Here is an 8,353-nt window from a genome sequence, read left to right on the forward strand (position 1 = left end):
TGGTTTTTGCAAAAAATAAAAAGGTCGGATACTTTTCTAACAGACCTCGTGTGTGTGTGTGTATATATATATATATATATATATATATATATATATAAATAAAGGATTCACAATCTTATCTCACAAAAATGATCCAAATTCACCTTTTCTCAAAAGCAATAAAGAATTTTGACCAACATGGGTTAAAACGCAATAACAAGGAGACATGACCAATGATATAGGGGGGTGTCAGTCCAACCACAGAACGGCATGATGGGAAACTATGGTGTTCAAGGGTTGATTGACACCACTATGCTACATCAGCCCAGTCTCACGTTTTGTTTTTTGTTTTGTTTTTTGTCCTCCCATCGCAAAATGACTACCCCCAACCCTAACCTTAACCATAGCCTAACCATACTCCTTCCCCTAACTCTAACCTTAACCATAGCCTAACCATACTCCTTCCCCTAACTCTAACCTTAACCACCCACCCCCCCACCCCCTGCACTTTTAATTACGTGCAGCCATCACGGAATGAATTAGAATGATTTTGTGCTGCCATGACAAAATTTTTGCACTTTTCATGACAATATGACAAACCAATACATTAATGTATATTTCGTGCTGTTGAATCACGGCAATCCATGAGACTGGGATGGCTACATATGTAGTGTTAGCAAAAAAAAAAAAAAAAGATCCTAGAGCAGTACTCTAAGAGAATACCTCTGCCAACAAACCAAATCTCACCTCTTGAAGGAGAAGGTTATGGTTGTATTGCTCTTTGTCTGCTTGACCTTCATCAAGGAACTAAAAATTGTGCAATGTTAAAGAAAAGAAAAATCCCTGGATCCACCCCCTTAATAATATCTGTTCCAAAAGTTAATTCTACTGGATTTTTTTAATGCCTTCCCTACCTTACAATGTTAAAAAAAAAAAGTGGATGGAAAAAAATATTCTGCATCCACCTCTTTATCCAGATCATTTCCAACACTTAAGTCTACAGGAATGTATTATTATTATTGCTATAATTATGATTGCTGTTGTTATTATTATTTACAAATTCCATACATGGCAGTTTTAAAAAAGTAAAAAAAAAAAATTCATGGATCCATCCCCTTAATCAGATCTGTTCCAAATGTTAACGGTTTCTTCCGTGACCTGTACCTCATCCTTCCACCAAGTTCCAAGTAAATTGGTTCAGTCATTTTTGTCTAATCCTGCTAAAAGTCAAAGAAAGATGCACCATGCACAGAAACGTGATCTCCTTGGACAAGGTAAGAAATGGAAAACTGGACACTTATAAGGTAAAGACAGCACTTAAAAATAGCCAAAGCCAAGAACCAAAGTATTACATGACTAAAAACCTCAATAAAAACAAAATTAAAAGAATAGGACTGACCTGTACACCTCCAGGGCCCTGAGGTGAACAAGGAAGATCGTTGCGATCCCTCTCACTTTTTTTTACCCTCCCCTCTGGCAGACGGCTGAAGTCCATCAGGACTAAAACCTCAAGGCACAAAAACAGCTTCTTACCGAATGCAGCTAGACTTATAAATAATGTCAGAGACCCCCATTTACCCTGCCCCCCAGCCCCCCAATCCCACTAAGTACAGCCTGATCATCTCTGTACTGTTCATCTGCAGGCCTGCACAGCCCCATTCCCATTCCACTATATCTATCTGACAGTAAACTTAGTTTTGCCCATTTGTCTATTTGGCTCCTTTACTTCTAACAAAAGTATTTTTTTTTTATTGTTGTTTATGCACCAATGACACCACATCAAATTCCTTGTATGTCAGAACTTACTTGGCAATAAATTTGATTCTGATTCTAAAAAAAAAAACATAATATAAAAATATAAGACAGTAAGACCACAGCGTAACTGCACAAAAATCTAAACCATCTCAAAAACTCGAATAAACAGACAAGTTTTCGACTATGAATTACAAACATCCACAGAGGTGTAGATCTTACTGACAGACTCAGGACATTCCACAGTTTTTGGAGAAACAACACAAAAGGCACGAACGAAACACTTTAGTTTTCAGCAACGAGAGAGAGAGAGAGAGAGAGAGAGAAAGAGCTGTGATGACCAACAGTCAACTCCCAATGAGCAGAGAAGGTCCAAAATGCACTGGGGAGCAATCCCACCCACAGCTTTTAAAACCAGAAACTCAATCCAAAATACACCTGGCAACCATCGCAGGGAGGACAGCTAGTAAATCTAATTGACCAGAAAACATCTGACTGCATATCTGCTGCATACACTCACACAGGTCCACTGTGTCAGAGCAGGGCAATAGTAGTCAGTATAAAGGACAAAAAACATTCAAGTCTATAAGTCACATTTATTTTTGAAATGTGGTGCATTTGTTTCATGCAGAAAGAAGCAAAACTAATTGAATCTGTGCCGTATTTAATTATAGTGCAAACACTGCCATCAGTAAGCAGAAGCTAAAGGGCTCATTAATGTTACTGTATGAGGCACAAACAACTCGAGTAAACTGCTTCTTGTCGCCACTGAACAGGCGATCTTAGGTGAAGGAAATGTATGACCTACGTACTCGTATTTCAGTTTGAAAACTCTTTGTTCAACCTTTGTAAAAGATCATAGCCTTACCTTAGCTTAGCCTAGCTGACCTTGCTGTCTCACACAGTCCAAACAAGTGTTGTGTCGAGTAGTATGAAGACTGTATTCCCTCTATTTACAACCCCAATTCCATTGAAGTTGGGACATTGTGTAAAATGTAAACAAAAACAGAATGCAATGATTTGCAAATCCTCGTCAAAATATATTAAATTGAATACACCACAAAAACAACATATTTTTGCAAATATTTGCTCATTTTGAAATGGATGCCTGCAAAATGTTTCAAAAAAGTTGGGACGGGGCAACAAAAGACTGGGAAACTTGATGAATGCTCAAAGAGCACCTAATTGGAAACGAGTGTCATGAGTTGGCATAAAAGGAGCATCCCCAAAAGGCTCAACCATTCACAAGCAAAGATGGGGCAAGGATCGCCATTTTGTGAACAACTGCATGAAAAAAAATAGTCCAAAAGTTTAAGAACAATGTTTCTCAACATTCAATTGCAAGGAATTTAGGCATTCCATTATATACAGTCCATAATATAATCAGAAGTTTCAGAGAATCTGGAAAACGTTCTACACGTAAGCGGCAAGGCCGAAAACCAACATTGAATGCCTGTGACCTTCAATCCCTCACGCGGCACTGCATTAAAAACCGACATAATTGTGTAAAGGATCTTACCGCGTGTGCTCAGGAATACTTCGGAAAACGATTGTCAGTTAACACAGTTCGTCGCTACATCTACAAGTGCAAGTTAAAACTCTACCATGCAAAGCAAAAGCCATACATCAAGAACATTCAGAAATGCTGCCGCCTTCTCTGGGCCCGAGCTCATTTGAAATGGACAGACGCAAAGTGGAAAAGTGTGCCGTGGTCTGATGAGTCCACATTTCAAATTGTTTTTGGAAATCATGAATGTTGTGTCCTCTGGACAAAAGAGGGAAAAGACCATCCAGATTAATTCCAAAGTTCAAAAGCCAGCATCTGTGATGTTATGGGGGTGTGTTAGTGCCCATGGCATGGGCAACTTACACATCTGTGATGGCACCATCAATGCTGAAAGGTACATCCAGGTTTTGGAGCAACACATGCTGCCTCCCAAGCAACGTCTTTTTCAGGGACGTCCCTGCTTATTTCAGCAAGACAATGCCAAGCCACATTCTGCACATGTTACAACAGCGTGGCTTCGTAGTAAGAGTGCCGCTACTAGACTGGCCTGCCTACAGTCCAGACCTGTCACCCATTGAAAATGTGTGGCGCATTATGAAGCTCAAAATACGACAACGGAGACCCCAGACTGTTGAACAACTGAAGTCGTACATCAAGCAAGAATGGGAAAAAAAAAATTCCACCTACAAAGCTTCAACAATTAGTGTCCTCAGTTCTCAAACACTTATTGAGTGTTGTTAGAAGGAAAGGTGATGTAACACAGTGGTAAACATACCACTGTCCCAAATTTTTGAAAAGTGTTGCAGGCATCCATTTCAAAATGAGCAAATATTTGCACAAAAACAATAAAGTTCATCAGTTTGAACATTAAATATCTTGTCTTTGTGGTGTATTCAATTGAATATACGAGGTCTGTGAGAAAAGTATCTGACCTTTTTATTTTTTTCAAAAACCATATGGATTTGAATCATGTCAGCCAAGCTTGAACCTTCGTGTGCATGCATGAGTTTTTTCATGCCTGTCGGTTGCGTCATTCGCCTGTGAGCAGGCTTTGTGTGAGCACTGGTCCACCCCTCTTGCCGTTTTTTTATTGCGAATAAATGTCTGAACGATTTGGAGCTTTGCTGCATCAAATTTTTCCAGAAACTGTGAGAGACCTCCAGGTGGACACCATTCGGAAAATTAATATGGCTTTCAGGGACGATTTTACGGGGATTACTCAGATTAAGGAGTGATCCAGACGGTTTAAAGACCGCCCACAACTGCTGAGAGCGCGCCGCACTCTGAGCGCCGATCGACAGGCTCAAACCCCACTGAAACAACCAGATCATTTCCAGCATGAAGGCTTTGTTGATCCGGGACGTCGTCTGACTTTCACAAAAAGGCAGAAGGCGTGGACATCAGCACTTTTTCGGCACATTCCACTGTTACAGGAGTTTTTTTCATGGAAAGAAAAGCAGAGGGATGCGCCACGGAGACGTTCATTACGCGGCACAAAACCACCTCCGTGTTGGTCTCTCAGGACGGCTTTCAGATGGCTTTCAGACGGCTGTCGGTTGCTTTTCAGTCATGTGATTATCCCAGAAATTGAGCATGAGTTGGACATGCCAGAACATGACCCATGAGGCTTCATCACGGTGTTGCTTTGCGCCATGCCGCTCCACCACGACACGCGGAACTCCTCCGCATGTCTGTCTCAATGTGCCAAAAAAGTGCTGATATCCACGTCTTTTCACAATTCCTGTGCTAGTCAGACGACATACCGGATCAAGACAGTGTCCAGTTTAGAAATGAATGGCACATTCTACTGTTACAGGAGTTTTTGTCATGGAAAGAGGAGCGGAGTTCAAATCCATATGGTTTTTGAAAAAAATAAAAAGGTCAGATACTTTTCTCACAGACCTCGTAGGTTGAAGAGGATTTGCAAATCATTGTATTCTGTTTTTATTTCTATTTTACATAATGTCCCAACTTCATTGGAATTGGGGTTGTATGCAAAAGCATGGTCTTTCAGTTTGAGAGCATGATTATTAAATTCACTTGTTCCCAAAGGCAAAGAATACTTTCCTCATTCAGATCTCATCTTTTCCTTATGGTGGTTGGCATCCCTTAATCAAGCTTTACTGTCACCTTCTGCTCCAGAGTGTGAAACACATTACATTATTCAGTATACAGGAGCAGCTTGTCATACAGAGAGATAGCACCATCTTCCATTGGTGATAAGACAGTATTTGTTGATATACAAGTCACTTTGAAATATGTATAGGTTAGCGCACATCCTGAAACTACTTTATATACATATATATATACATATATATATATACATATATATATATATATATATATATATATATATATATATATATATATAAGAATTTTTTTCATAAGCTAAAATATAATACAAAATGTAGATCAAAAGGGCTTTTCAATGTTAAAATCAAATATCTGCTAAATCCGTAATACAGATCAGATGCGGATGCGAGTGCCACTTTGCAACTCACTGTCACAAATAAGAGTGACTGAGGCACTTTTGATTGAGCTATAATGTAAAATGTACATCAAATGGGTTTTCAATAATAAATTCAAATGTCCACAAAATCTTCAATCTAGATCAGATCCAGATCAAACTTTGTCAGGTGATAGTAAGTGTCAGTCTGCACCTCACTTTCAAATATGAGAGTGACTGGGGCACATTTGATTCATATATAATGTAAAATGTACATTAAATGGGTTTTTCAATGTAAAATTTAACATAGTGACTATACGCCAAACTGTTGTTTCAATAAAGTGAGCATATACGCCCAACCACAACCAACCAATGAGCACGCTTGTAAGTTCACTTCCGGTTTCAACGTGGGTAAAAATGGCGGATATTTTCTCGTCGGCTGCAGGAGGGTTCACAGCCTGTGGAGGGGCTGTGATCGAAAGCGGTTCTGTTTGGCTCATCACACCCAGGGAACTGTGTCAAACTAACACCATCTTACAGACAACAAGCAGCCTTTTGTTCAAAAACTGTTTCATCGTCGTTAACAGGCTTCCATTCAAAATGCTTATGAAGTTTGTCTGCTTTCATCCATTGCGGTTTTTTTTTTTGTAGTAATTAAAGACGGCACCATTAAATGTGTCAAACAAACATACGCTGTTTTTCATGCTGCAATAGAGCCTTAAAAAAGTGGATTAACAAATGTAGTTGAGATGCACAAAACATGTCAAATACACGATCACGGTTGGGTGAATAAAGTAAGACATTATATTTTCTGCCCAACGTTAGGGCATGTAGTGTTCAATGTATGACTTATCTGCCCAATGGTTGGGGGAACAGCCTTTGCCAAAATTTAAATGGCCACAAAATTTGTAAGGTGAAGGTGAGTGCCAGTCTACATCTCATTTTCAAATATGAGAGTGATTGGGGCACGTTTGATTAAGATATAATATAAAATATACATTAAATAGGGTTTTCAATGTTTAATTTAAATGTTAACAAAATCTGTAATCTGGATGTGATTCAGATCAAAGTTTGTCAGGTGATAATGAGTGCCAAGCTGCACCTCACTTTCAAATATGAGGGTGATTGGGGTATGTTTGATTAAGATTTGATTAAGAAATTTGATCTTTTTTGACAGTTATACATTTTTGAACTTTTTTCAGTGTTAAAGATAGGAATTTTTCCAAGATTTTTCCTGACTTTACACTTTGACCCATGACCTTGAAAACTGAATCAGTTCTTGCCTATGAGGAAATGAATCTTAATTAAAAATTTCATAATATATGAAAAAGTGTGGGCTCCAGGCTCTTCACAAATAGACAAACAAACAGGTGTGAAAACATAACCTGGTAATAATCAGTAATCAAAAAAGTTTAGGCAAATTTCAATTATTGTTCAGTCTTGGCGTAGTACTGCACTCGAGTGCTCATCTAGATAATCAAAGACAGACTGCTAATTTTGTCGATTCGAAAAACTTCCGTCAAAACTCGTCGTTTCTTTGTATCAGTTCAGAAAAGTCCGGGTCCAGCAGTCCTGACATAAAGTGGATTTTAGTTCAGGTCTGTGGTCCAAAGAGGCGCCGAGAACGTCTGAATGACTCCTTTGTAAACAAGTTGCAACGTGGACACCACGTGACCCTCAAACTATCCATCCATCCATTTTCTTCCGCTTTATCCGGAGTCCCGCTAAATAAGTTATCGAGCCGCCTGTCAACACCCCAAAAAATAAAACTTACTGACCTGAGAGTGAAGCAGCATAAATTCCTTCACTTATTCTGGGTGGGAGTTTTTTTTGTGTGCGTCTGTTTTGTGTGTTTGTGAGACACTCATCTGTCTACGGCGCTACTATTTGCGCGCTGTGCGATTACGTCAAGCTGCCAGAGTCACGTGACCGGCTTGAACATAGGTTGTCTATGTGTGAAGATGGATCACTACTTAAAAACTACAAGGCGGTACAAAATAGCTACAACTTGATTAAACAATTGTTCATTGTGCGCAAAATGGAAATTGAGTTGTTTTTCATTCAGTAAATTCAAACAAATCCAGGAAGATTTGCTTAATATCTTATGCAATGTACCATAGTAGATGAGAGTCAGATTTTACATTCAAGTTAACACCAATTAACACCAGTTGTACCTTTGCTATATTGTGCCAATGCAAAGGTACAACTGGAGGAGCGAATTTGGTGATTAAAGCCTTCATCATTGTTCCAGTGGCTGCGTCTCAAATGGGCTACATCCTTCGAAGGCTGTGTTCTACGAAGATCTGCTCTTCCGACCAGCCATTTTGAAATGAGATGGTCTAGCCTGCAGAGTATTTTGTGGCTGCACCATTAGCTGATCTTGCCCCTAGACCCTGTTTCCTAGCAACCTTGACAGCCACATGCTACAAGCTAGCATAGTGAGTGTAACCTGTAGTGTTAATAACAATTTTTCAATATTTATTGATGGGAGAGCGCAACAATACGTCACTTCCACCGAAGTGGCGAATCCGAAGGCGAGAATTCGTACTTCCACAACTGGCCGCCTGAGGAAAACACACTCAGACTGTATTGCTTGTCTACTGAAATCAGCTGGTTTGGTTTTGTCTCTAGCTTGGCTGTAACAGCTAGCTGATAGCTATCAATGCCTG

The 8,353-nt window shown here is 39.5% G+C and overlaps 1 protein-coding gene across 1 annotated transcript in view; it reads right to left on the reverse strand.

The window, feature by feature from the left end:
- Nucleotides 1-7,568, reverse strand: part of slc26a2 (solute carrier family 26 member 2) — a 30,064-nt gene extending 22,496 nt beyond the window's left edge. Inside the window, 1 exon segment of the mRNA XM_034182322.1 lies at nt 7,463-7,568. The gene's annotated coding sequence lies outside the window, so the exon portion shown is untranslated.
- Nucleotides 7,569-8,353: the final 785 nt, after the last annotated feature.

Source organism: Thalassophryne amazonica, chromosome 11 (genome assembly GCF_902500255.1).
Source record: "Thalassophryne amazonica chromosome 11, fThaAma1.1, whole genome shotgun sequence".
NCBI lineage: Eukaryota > Metazoa > Chordata > Actinopteri > Batrachoidiformes > Batrachoididae > Thalassophryne > Thalassophryne amazonica.